Below are 12500 nucleotides of genomic sequence, written 5' to 3' on the forward strand. Positions count from 1 at the left end.
AAAAAATTAATGAAAAGGAAAGAAAAATAAAAACCTAATAATTGTTTATATTTGCTGTTTGAATGTAAAAATAAAATGATGTCTTATTTCATGCACACACTTATTTTCCTCTTTTACCAATCAAGACCCAAAATTTTTGTTTTAAATAAAAATGAACTGAAAAATAAACCCAAGAAATTTTTAAGTTTGCTGTTTGAATGTAAAAATAAAATGATGTTTTATTTCATCAACATACTTATTCTTCTTTATTACCTTAAAATGAAGAGCAAAACAAATTTTTTCTGTTTGCTGTTTTAATGTAAAAATAAAATGATTTCTTAATACTTGTACATATTTTATGTCTGCTATTTATGTGTAAATCAAATGCTTTCTTATTGAAACAAAAATAAAGGGCAACAAAAAATACAAACGAAAAAGATACGTTTCTTCTCCTCAATGCATTGATGTCTCTTCCGAAGCCAATCCAAGAATGTCCTCGCGTTGGAGAAGGCCCGTTTTTATATGGAGTGGCCAATTCGTGAACTGGCGTGAACTGGCGTGAACGATGCGGAAACGATGCGGAATGATGAGCAAACTCGCGTGAACGTGTCGTGAACTTCTCGTGAACTACGTGTGCCAATTCGTGCCATCGCGTGAACGTCCTGTGAACGATGCGCGAATTGGAGTGAACTGGTCGTGAACAGTGCAGGAAAAACACCAGTGCGTGGCAAAAATGCGCGCAAGTGTCAGGTAGGCTTTAGACGTGCGACCTGCGTGTACACACACACACACACACACTTCCACATATATATATATATACATATATATATATATATATATATATATATATATATATATATATACACATATATATATATATATATATATATATATATATATATATATATATATATATATATATATATATATATATATATATATATATCTATATCTATCAAGGAAATGGAAGAACTCACTAACACTATATCTGTATTTACAAAAAGATTTATATCTTAATGCCCAGAAAAAAGTCAGTAATTTCTAAAGACAAAAGGCGACTCCCACTTACATCAACATTATCAGGCGATGCCTTAGACGTCTCTCTATCAAAAACAGAAATGAAATCATTTTGAAGAGGAAAAAAGAAATCGTGTGGAAAGAAATCCAAACCCAAGTTTAGCCTTGAGAGGTTTTCAATCAAATTAATTGGATATGATCATAAACCGCTTTTATCACCTAATCACCTTGAAAGATTTAATTGTATATAGTATTTGTCACCGTCACTTCGCCTATAGGTAATCGTCTCATTTTTTATGATGGTAGATCATAAGCGGTTTGTTTGCTTATTTTCCCCCTCACTTCTAAACATATATAACTTTCTGACTTAGCTACTTGACTAGCTATGCTCGTTTTACCCAAGGCCGAGAAAAGTCACTATTTAATGATATATACAAGCTTGATGATTACAGTTTCCTTGGTTACTCAACAAAACACTGAAGACCGTACATCTTTTAAGCACAAACTGGCATCACTTGTGAAAAAAAAAAATATCATCACCTGGTCATGATGTCCTAGATAAATTTAGAATAAAAACCTAGGAAAAAATCTATCTTTTAATTTTTTGGATTACGTAAATGTCCGATGTAAGGCTAGTAAAAATATTAAGCTTTTCAATTTTTAACATAACTAAACAAAATATGAATCTTTTAAAACAAACAACAGCAGAAGAAAACTTTAAATTGTTGAACATAATTATGTTGAATTTAATCCTTAACTATACTAGCTTTAATCTCTAGCCCCCGAGCAAGCAGTTAAATCTCTTCAGCAGATTTTTATAACAAACTTCCATCCAAAAACCTCTTTTTTTCTTAATTCACCAATTCAAGATGAAAATGGATAGTATACTCGAATTCATACTTTTAAAAAATGCCAGTGTTGTGAAAAGTCTTAGATAAGAAAAAATGCCAGTCTTGAAAAGTATTAGATAAGAAAAAAAGATGCAAGAAAGATTGTAAGTGTTTCTTGCAACTTTGGTTCGATTTGAACTTAATTGAGGCATAAGAAACATGCTGATGGTATTCATAGTGGTAATGACAATGAATGAATAATTGGTAATTATCTGGCAACATAACATCAATGGTCATCGATGCCGATTGGAGTATGGTTAATAAATAATTAGTACCCTAATATAAAAAAAAAATTAAATTAATAAAAATTCTAACAATGAAACATTCAATATCTAATATATTATTAAAAAACGAGTAAAAAGACCAGCTTCCAAAGCAAATCTTAAAATGTAACTGTGATCATAAAGTGTCCTCCAATGATCTATCTTGGTGGGGATGTACCTTCCATCCTCATTACAAGCTTCAGAGAAGCATCGTTTTTGATATCCTGAAGACTGGGACATTCAATAACGTTACAGTCAGAGGAAGCAAGCAATCATCACAAAATGGCAGGCACATGCCAATTCTAGGGCGATAGGGCAGTTTCTAATCTTTCTCGGCATTTTAACACATTTCCATGAGTAGAGCATTAGTTATATCCTTCATCTTATTCTGATCAACATAATTCCCCAATTAATTGAGAGTATCTATAGCACATGAATGATGTGATCATAATGAATATCTGATGAATACAAGGTACGCATCACTCCCACATAATCTCTCTCTCTCTCTCTCTCTCTCTCTCTCTCTCTCTCTCTCTCTCTCTCTCTCTCTCTTCATAGCATCGACAGCTGTATCCTTTCCATATCTATCGATGTAAGAAAATATAAACACAGTATCGAATTAAAAATGCCAATCAGAACGTTGACATACACATACAAACAGAGAGAGAGAGAGAGAGAGAGAGAGAGAGAGAGAGAGAGAGAGAGAGAGAGAGAGAGAGAGAGAGAGAGAGCGACTCAGACTCCCTCTGACTGAATGTAAATTTCCTTTCCGAGCCAATCTTCGCCCCTCCCGAGTAAAGAAAGCTTCCAATTTGCCAGCCAAGGCAAAGACGACAATAACCCCCTTCCCCTTTCTTCACTGGGGCTATATAATATATGTAGAGATTACTCCTCTATTCTTCAGAAACACGCTTGATTAGATACGTCTCCAAGTAATCTCATAAAGTCGAGGTGTACTACCTTTAGCGAGGCGAGACTAATGATGGAGAGGACTCGAGTCCTACTTGTATTGGTAATGTTAATAGACTGAGACTGCCATTGCTGTTTGTGTTCTTGTAGTCGGGCCTTGTAACAACACCTTTCTTTTTAGGGTAGGAGGAGCTTTCGTGATGACTACATTATACAAAGAAGATGGTCGTTATCTTTTAAGCGTCTCTCTCTCTCTCTCTCTCTCTCTCTCTCTCTCTCTCTCTCTCTCTCTCTCTCTCTCTCTCTCCTTCTGTATATATATATATATATATATATATATATATATATATATATGTATGTGTATATATATATATATATATATATATATATATATATATATATATATATATATATATATATATGTATGTGTATATATATGTATGTGTATATATATATATATATATATATATATATATATATATATATAGAGAGAGAGAGAGAGAGAGAGAGAGAGAGAGAGAGAGAGAGAGAGAGAGAGAGAGAGAGAGAGAGAGATACTTTAACTTCTTCCATCTTGACATGTCTATGACATTACACCAAACTTCCTCGAGTATCATTTCAAATACGAAAGAAAGCCGGAGAGAAACGTCAATGGCATTTAGCCTCGCACGTAAACTATCTACGTCCGAGATGGGATGTTCAAGGAACGGAAAAATTTAATACCGGATCAAAGGAGGTGGAACATTTGGTTCTTCAGGAAGCAAGGGGACGGTTCCACCCCACCCCTATCACTGCCCCCACCCCAGGCATCTCTAACATCAACAGAAGACAATTTCACCCTCTACAATCTCCTCGATGCCATTTGTTAGATGATGTCAACCCAGGAGGCGCTGGGGAGTTAGTGTCTAAAAGGCAGTAGCCCTTTAAGGCATAATCTAATGAATATTAGACAAAAAATGACCGATAATTGAGTAATATCAAATGGTAATTGGGTACGATTAGCGCCCGATTATATATACAGCATAGTGACGAAACAAAGTTTTACATATAATTAAAGACTATTAACCTAGCATTACACGAAATTAAATAGTAATCAGATTAAATTTATACAGGATATTACAACTCTAGCCATCGATTTAGGAAAATTAACTGATTATTAGATGAAACCGACCAATGGCTACTTACCTCGCTCATGATATAACGCATAATTCCATAATCATGGACGGACAATTAACCATCCTATTAGCAATGATTCTATACCTATCAAACGTACAGACACACGAGACTAAAGATCTCAGTATTCTAAACCTTCTCGATAACATAATCTATGCACTAACTTTAATTGCGACTATAACAAATAAAGCATTATGAAAAGAAATCCGACAATAAATATTTCAATAATGGCTTCATCAACTTGACCAATAATGACAATGTTCATCTAAATTCAAAAGATAAAGGAAATAAACTGATACATCCTTCACCCAAGTAATGAATCACAAGTTTTAATTGTCCTCTGTTCATCACAGTGCATGCGCAGTGAACAAATTGATCAAATCTTCGTTCTTGCAAAAGTAGTTCAGGCTAAAACAATTTATGTCCATATTTGAAAAATAAATTACCTCTTATATACCGAACTTCTCATTGTAACTAAAATACAGTTAGGGCAGTTAACTGACTGAGATTGAAAAAAAAATGGGGGTAAATCAAAGATACAACCACAATGTGGAAAATTAATGTATTAACATTCTACTGATGACAGTATATTTTCCTTTGAATCGCACACACTTTATATATATATATATATATATATATATATATATATATATATATATATATATATATATATATATATATATATATATATATATATATATATGTAATAATCATATATTACATGTTTAAAACACATGACGTAATACGTCATTGTGGAAGTAGAAGCTAGTGTGAGAAGTGCTGTAGTCAGACAGATCATGACAGGATGCAATTAGCATATCTCAGCAATGTAACATTTTTATGAAGAATACACACAAATACGAACCGTGAGAAAGAGTTGTGTCGCCACCGGATGCAGGTGTCTTCCTATACTAATGTTTAGTTTACATTATTTGTTTAAATGCTGAGATAACTGACTATACGATATCTGTGATATCGATATTTTAGCCAGTTCTTATCAATACATCATATGGAATGGTCATCTGACCAAACCAGCTATACTCATGTGATGGAGATGTTAACACTGTTGTTTTTAAAGAATAAACCATTTTAAAGTTAACTTGATTGACTTTATTTGAAGATGTAACATCCCAACTAACATACTCAATGTGTGTTAACAACAGTAGCACACTAATATATATATATATATATATATATATATATATATATATATATATATATATATATATATATATATATATATATATACTATAACCTAACGGAAATAATAATGAACAATGGGGAATTATTTTAATTCGTCGTCAGAAGATGTTGTCAAATATTCCAGGGGGAAAATCATGTGTCATTTCTCTTATTCTATTCAGTTTATAAATTACTACACGGCTGATAGGCATGATGGAGTCTACTGTCCCATATCTCATGCTGGCATGCATTAAAAAAAAATAAAAAGTGCACTAATTCAAGATTACTTGAAAGACATAGAGCTATGAATGGGGAGCACATGCAAGGCCAGACTGCCTTTGCGGAAAATTGAAATAGCACTTATCTGTTATTTTGATAATTCCATAGGTAAATTGAGCGCAGCAAGTGTTTTTAACTGTAAAGAAATATGATCTAGAAAAGGAAAAATAATGAGAGTAATAGTTCCTGGATGTACTGTTTGAATCTTAACCTTGAGAATAAAAGAAAGGGTGCTTGTGCTAAGAGGTTTAAATGTAAGATGTGAACAGAGAAAGAAATGGTTTTGATTGTACGGGTTTTCAAAAGTATAATTGGGAAATAATAAATGTTAAGATACAATTTGTTGAATTATGATAGCAGGGAGTAGATGGAGGAGTAAGCTGATCACGTGACTATAACATGAGTGCCTGGATGCACAAATAATCATTGTTTGATTGAAATACAAGTAAGGATATATAAAATTTAGTTGAAAAAGTAGTGTTAAGATGAAAGATTTAATAAAGAAAGTATGAGAGAAAATATGGCGAGTATTAATAATAGAGGACCTGAATACCAGAAAGAACTTTAGTATAGCCAGTATTGTTCTAAAAGGAAGAAATGATGACAACGACAACAAAGATCCTAAATATAAGGGTTTTGGTATAAACGATGCCTTTGGAAATGAACAGCCTAAAGTGAATGCAGTCCTGGGCCAACAGAGTGCTTATTTTGAAAAGATATAATTTGAATGATACAAGATGAGATAAAATTAGTTTAAGTTTATAAATACTTGTGAAAATATCTGTTTAGGTATTTTCAGATGAGGGGAAATTTCTGGAATATAGGGAGACGAATACTTGGTCTGCTTCATGGAAGTGGGCGTGACACAAGTGAATGTAAGAATTCTATGGGCTTAGCATTAGTCTTAGTATACTATATAGGTTTAATGTTGACTTTATATTCAGAAAATAAGAATGCCAAAGATACTGAATGAGGAACGACAGTGTAAGTTTGGAAACGAAAGAATTTTGATGGAAAAAAAAATTGGCATTCTTGGATTAATGTGAAGAATGAATACTGATATATATATATATATATATATATATATATATATATATATATATATATATATATATATATATATATATATATATATATGTGTGTGTGTGTGTGTGTGTGTGTGTGTGTGTGTGTGGAGAATAATACCGTGAAGATATATACATGTAAAATAGGGACATACCCACTCCCTGATCAAGGCCATTGTACCGGACGTGTATCATACAGGCCCGTACACTATAACGGTATTTCCGTTTGTTTATGTATATTGATATTGCTCTCCCCTTGCACTGATAACCTGTTTAAGCCTGTATGTTCGTGAATCATTATGTTTGAATTTTGTGCCGTTCTTGCTTGGAATGGCTTAAATATAAAATCATGATCCGTTGAAATAAAGTTACTTGCATTCACCTCTCCTCTCAATTACTACCTAACTGCCCGCTCGTGCATTAGTGACCCCGTAGTGATAGGAAGACCCAGACTTCTAAAAATGTATAAATAGGCCATTGCTTGTGAGACCTCCCTGTTACTAATCTTTTCTTTTTACATGATGCAGGTAAAGGCATTCTATTTTTGGTAGACACAGGTGCTCATTGTTCGTTTCTGCCAAGGCCACTTGACAGAACATGACATAGTCTGTCTAAATCTGCTGACATCCGCCTAGTCACTGCCAACAAATCTGCGATTCCCAACCTTGGTTACGAAAGCCTCACATTATTGTTTGGAAGAGTCAAGTATCAATAAAAGTTTCTCGTTTCTGACGTCACAATGCCAATCCTCGGCGTGGATTTCCTCTCACATTACCACCTCTTGGCTGATGTTGCTCACAGAAGACTAGTCGTCAATGCACTCTTTATCATCCACACCTCTTCAAGGTGGCCCTCAGACCTCACTACGGGAGATTCCTATGCCAATTTTCTCACTTGTACCTGGAAGTCTTCCGTCCAGAACTTTTAGCCAAACGCCCACAGTTCCCGTCACACTTGGTATTTATCACCATACCAAGACGACTGGTCCCTCCGTGTTTGCCAGATTCAGCAGTCTGACACCTGATCATTTGGCAGCCACCAAACAAACGTTCAATGAAATGGAAGGAATGGGCCTCCAGCCCATGGTCGCCACCCTTACACATTGTCTTGAAGATGGCTTTCTGTGTCCTTGTAGGGATTACAGTCATTTGAACCTGCAGACAGAACCGGATCACTACCCCCTCCCAAACATTGCCGACATGACCTCCTACTTGTGTAAAACGAAGATTTTCTCCACACTCAACCTCCTAAATGGGTAATATCAGGTGCCCATGAACCCAAAAGACATCCTCAAGACCGCTATCACCACCCACTTCGGAACATACACTTTCAATTACTGCTGTTTTCGCCTTCGTAATGCTGGGGCTACTTTTTAATGTTTTCATGGATGGTACCTTAGGGGACCTCCCCTTCTGTGTATGTTACATGGACATGATATTTGTGTTCTCTTCCTTGAAAGTGGATCACCTCTGTCACCTACGCATATTGCTCGACCGCCTACAACAGAACGGCCTTGTATTATAGTTCAACAAGTTTAACTTTGGCACCAGCAAAATATTGTTCTTACGGCAACGCATCACTCCTGAGGGAGTCCACTCCTTCCCTGAAAAAGCACAGTAGGATTTCTTGGGCATGATCAATTATTATCACCATTTCCTACCAGCCATCACCACCAATCTTGTCCCAAAAGACCTGAAGTGGGGTCCCTTTCAAGAAGCAGACTTCTGCAACGCAAAGAATGCCCTATCAACCACTGCTGCTCTCATTTTTCCTGTGACCCATGCATCTCTCCTTCTCTCCACTGATACCAGTGAATGTCCAGTAAGAACACCTTCGTTTTTCGGTGGATCACGATGAAAGGGTTCTTACTTAACATTTTATGGGAAAGAAGACTGGGTCTTCAATGAACACCGTAAATCTGCATATCTCCTGCAAGATGACCCGCCTACAGTCTGCCTCTCCAACTGCCTATTTCCCATAAATATGTTTTTAAAGGGGGGGGGGAGCAGTGTACCACACGTGTATATCATAAGCTTGTACACGTTAATGGTATTCCTGTTTTATATATATATATATATATATATATATATATATATATATATATATATATATATATATATATATATATATCGATATTGCTCTCCCCTCGCACTGATAACCTTTTTAAGCCTGTATGCCTGTGAATCATTGTGTTTTGATTTATGTGCCATTCTTGCATGGAACGGCTTGTATATAAACTCATGATCCGTTGAAATAAAGTTAGTTGTATTCACCCCGCCCCTAAGTTACAACCTAACCATATTTCTTCTAGGATGGAAGGTAATATAAACAGCTCCAAAGTAACATTACACAAAAAGAAAGAGAATTGAGAGAAGACTTAAAAGTTGGATCTATAATCAAACGAACAGCATTTGATTTACTTTTTCTAATGAAGAAAACAAAAGCTACAAGACTCAAATCTCTTTGTTACATTCAAAGCATAGAAAAAAGAACTAGAAATATCTGAATATATACAGTCAATAATTCAAGTTTTTTAATAAATCAATTAATTTTGAATAATACGATTTTGTTTACAGCATGACTATTTTGGTGTATAGTTAACATTGACAGTAAAATACTTTAAACTAGGCACGAGAAAAGAATACTTTAAATCCCTCAAGACTTCGAAAGTTCAGCTACCACATACTCGCAAAACGTATGTTTTTTTTTTTCTTTTTGTGATGAAAGTTTATTTTACTACAATATTTTAGAAATTGATCGTGTTATCGGATTTTGTTATCATTAAGTTTCTGTTACTAATGTCAATATCAGATTTTATCACCATCCTTTGGTGGCTGTTACACACACGGTATATATATATATATATATATATATATATATATATATATATATATATATATATATATATATATATATATATATATATGTGTGTGTGTGTGTGTGTATATGTGTGTGTGTGTGTGTGTGTGTATATGTGTGTGCGTGTGTGTGTGTATATGTGTGTGCGTGTGTGTGTGTGTGTGTATGTGTGTGCGTGTGTGTGTTCAGGACGCTTCGGTTTTTAATCAAATTAGTCATTTTCAACCTGTAATTAAAGAATAAAAAAAGGGTTTACATTATTCATTTTGGTTTAGGAACACTTTACATTTTTTAACACAATATAAAATTAAAATAATTAAATGGAATAAAAATCAACAAAAAATACAAAACAAATTTCAGAAGTTGAAACTAACTAAATAATAGACTATGAGCTATTCTACAACTTGATGAAGAATGATTAATCATGATTGAGATGATGTTTAAAGTTTCTGATTTACACAGATTCTAAATTACTCACACCACTTTATTCTTAAAATTTTCGATTCTTAAACTTGTTTGACAATAGCAGTGACTGCGTACCAAAGACTTGTATTTTACTGCCAAGCCTCTTGTTCTTTCACTTCTCCCCGCGTGCTGGCCGCATCTGGTTTTCAGTTCTTAATGAACTACCCAAAATACCCCACTTGACAGTTGGGGCAATTAAACATGTAAACAATACCGGCACGCATTGAATCTGAAGGCCTATCTTTAAAGGGAAATTGGTTTCCAATTAAGTTGTTGCTACAGACCACGAATCCGAAATCTATTATACGGATGTTTTAAAGTTATTGGTCTAGTTTACAAAATATATCTGTATATAGAAAATTCGCTATTCCCAAGAAAGATTAGCTCACCAAACGTTTAACTGGGTTCCACAAGGCATTAGAAGAGTTGGAAGACCTAGGCCTAATGGCTGAGTACTATGAAGCGTGATGTAGGAGATGATGAATGGAAAACTATTGATTTAAAAGCTGAAGACAAAGACGACGGCGAAATCTCACCAAGGCCCTTTGCGTTAATAGGCGTAGGAAGATGATAATAATGATGAGATGATGATGATAATAGTAAAATTTTAAGTAAAATTAAATTTCCGGGATTGCATAAATTGGTATAATCGAATCCAAGTTCCAGATACAAAATTTTGAGAATAACAATAATTATTTAAGAACTTTAGTAAAGATACTAATTCCTCATGGGATACCGAGAAACTAGAACATATTTTTTATGCTTTGTAAATTAAGGTTTTTATGGAGTTAGTTATTATGCTCTCTAATTTTTTTTCTTCTTTCGACCTTAATAGTCCCACTGTTTTGTAGGGTCGGCCGCTTGAGTCAAGTTTTTCCATCTATTTTCCTTTTCTTGTTATTATTGATCCAAAGTAGTTGAAATCATGGTTCTGTTTTAGCACTGTTCCATCTTCCATTGGAATGTTTACTTCTTCATATTCTTCTCTATTATTATCTTTTCAATATTCACTTTCAATCCTTTCCAACCTAGGATTCTTTTCCATGGTAAAAACTTTTATTGCAGTTCTTTTTCTAATGTTTTCTATAATGATTGATTTATCCTTTATTCAGATGGCAAAGCGTCTATAATAACGAAGAACAAGAATTTACTCAGGGCTGTCTAAATGAGCCCTTTTGCGTCAACAGGCATAGGAGGAGATGATGATGATGATCCCTGATGGAGGGAATGCCTCTGTCTTTCCAAATTTTATCTATACAGCTGTTCTTGGCCCCTCATACATCATCCTCACTAACATTACCAACTTCTCTTTACTAAATTCTCCAGTACTCCTCTGTTTCTCTAAACGGCAAGAGACTAATCTTTTAAGTACCTTGTCATAAGTTTTTTCAAGATTAAAAAACCACATGTAAACATTCCCATTTCCTTCTAGATACTTGTCTTGGATTTCCCTCAAAATAAAAATAGCTTCCACAGCGTTCTTTCTTTTCGTAAAATTAAACTGCTACTCTCAAACATCCTTCTACTATTCCTTCTAGTAAATTGAATACAGGCTACAAAAGCTTTATTCCACTGAAAGTCCTACAGTTTAAGATGTCTCCTTAATGTTTATGCAATTTGATCATCCAACTATCTTTTCCGATAGTGTGTGCATCAGCTCTATGCCTAGACTTCTCAATACCTTAATCATTTATATTATTACATTTGACTTTCCTGCAGTTTTAATTACTTTTTCTTTCATTCAAGCATTCTCGACTAATTTCTCTCTAATTGTAGGTTGAAAATTACATCTTTGGTCAAAAGGCAATACGTCCTGGAAACACAATATATATGTGTATACTAACGTCTAGCTTCATTTTCATCATATACATATACAGCATATATATATATATATATATATATATATATATATATATATATATATATATATATATATATATATATATATATATATATATATATGTATATATATAATATATATATACATGTATATATATACATATATATACATATATATATATATATATATAATATATATATACATGTATATATATACATATATATATACATGTATATATATATACATATATACATATATATATATATATATATATATATATATATATATATATATACTTATATATGTATACTTATATATGTATATACAGTATATATATATATATATATATATATATATATATATATATATATATATATATATATATATATATATATATATATATATATATATATAAGCAGCAGCCGTTACTAGTCCACGGCAGAACATGTCCTGCCACTTGCATCTGTTTATGGTCTTTCTGTGCTAGTCCACACCTATAAACTTTCTTAGTTCGTCAATCCATCGTCTTCTCTTCCTTCCACTGCTTTTACAGTCTCTAGGGTCCCAGTATGTTATTCTT

The sequence above is a fragment of the Palaemon carinicauda genome, chromosome 41, assembly GCF_036898095.1.
Source record: "Palaemon carinicauda isolate YSFRI2023 chromosome 41, ASM3689809v2, whole genome shotgun sequence".
NCBI classification, from domain to species: Eukaryota; Metazoa; Arthropoda; class Malacostraca; order Decapoda; family Palaemonidae; genus Palaemon; species Palaemon carinicauda.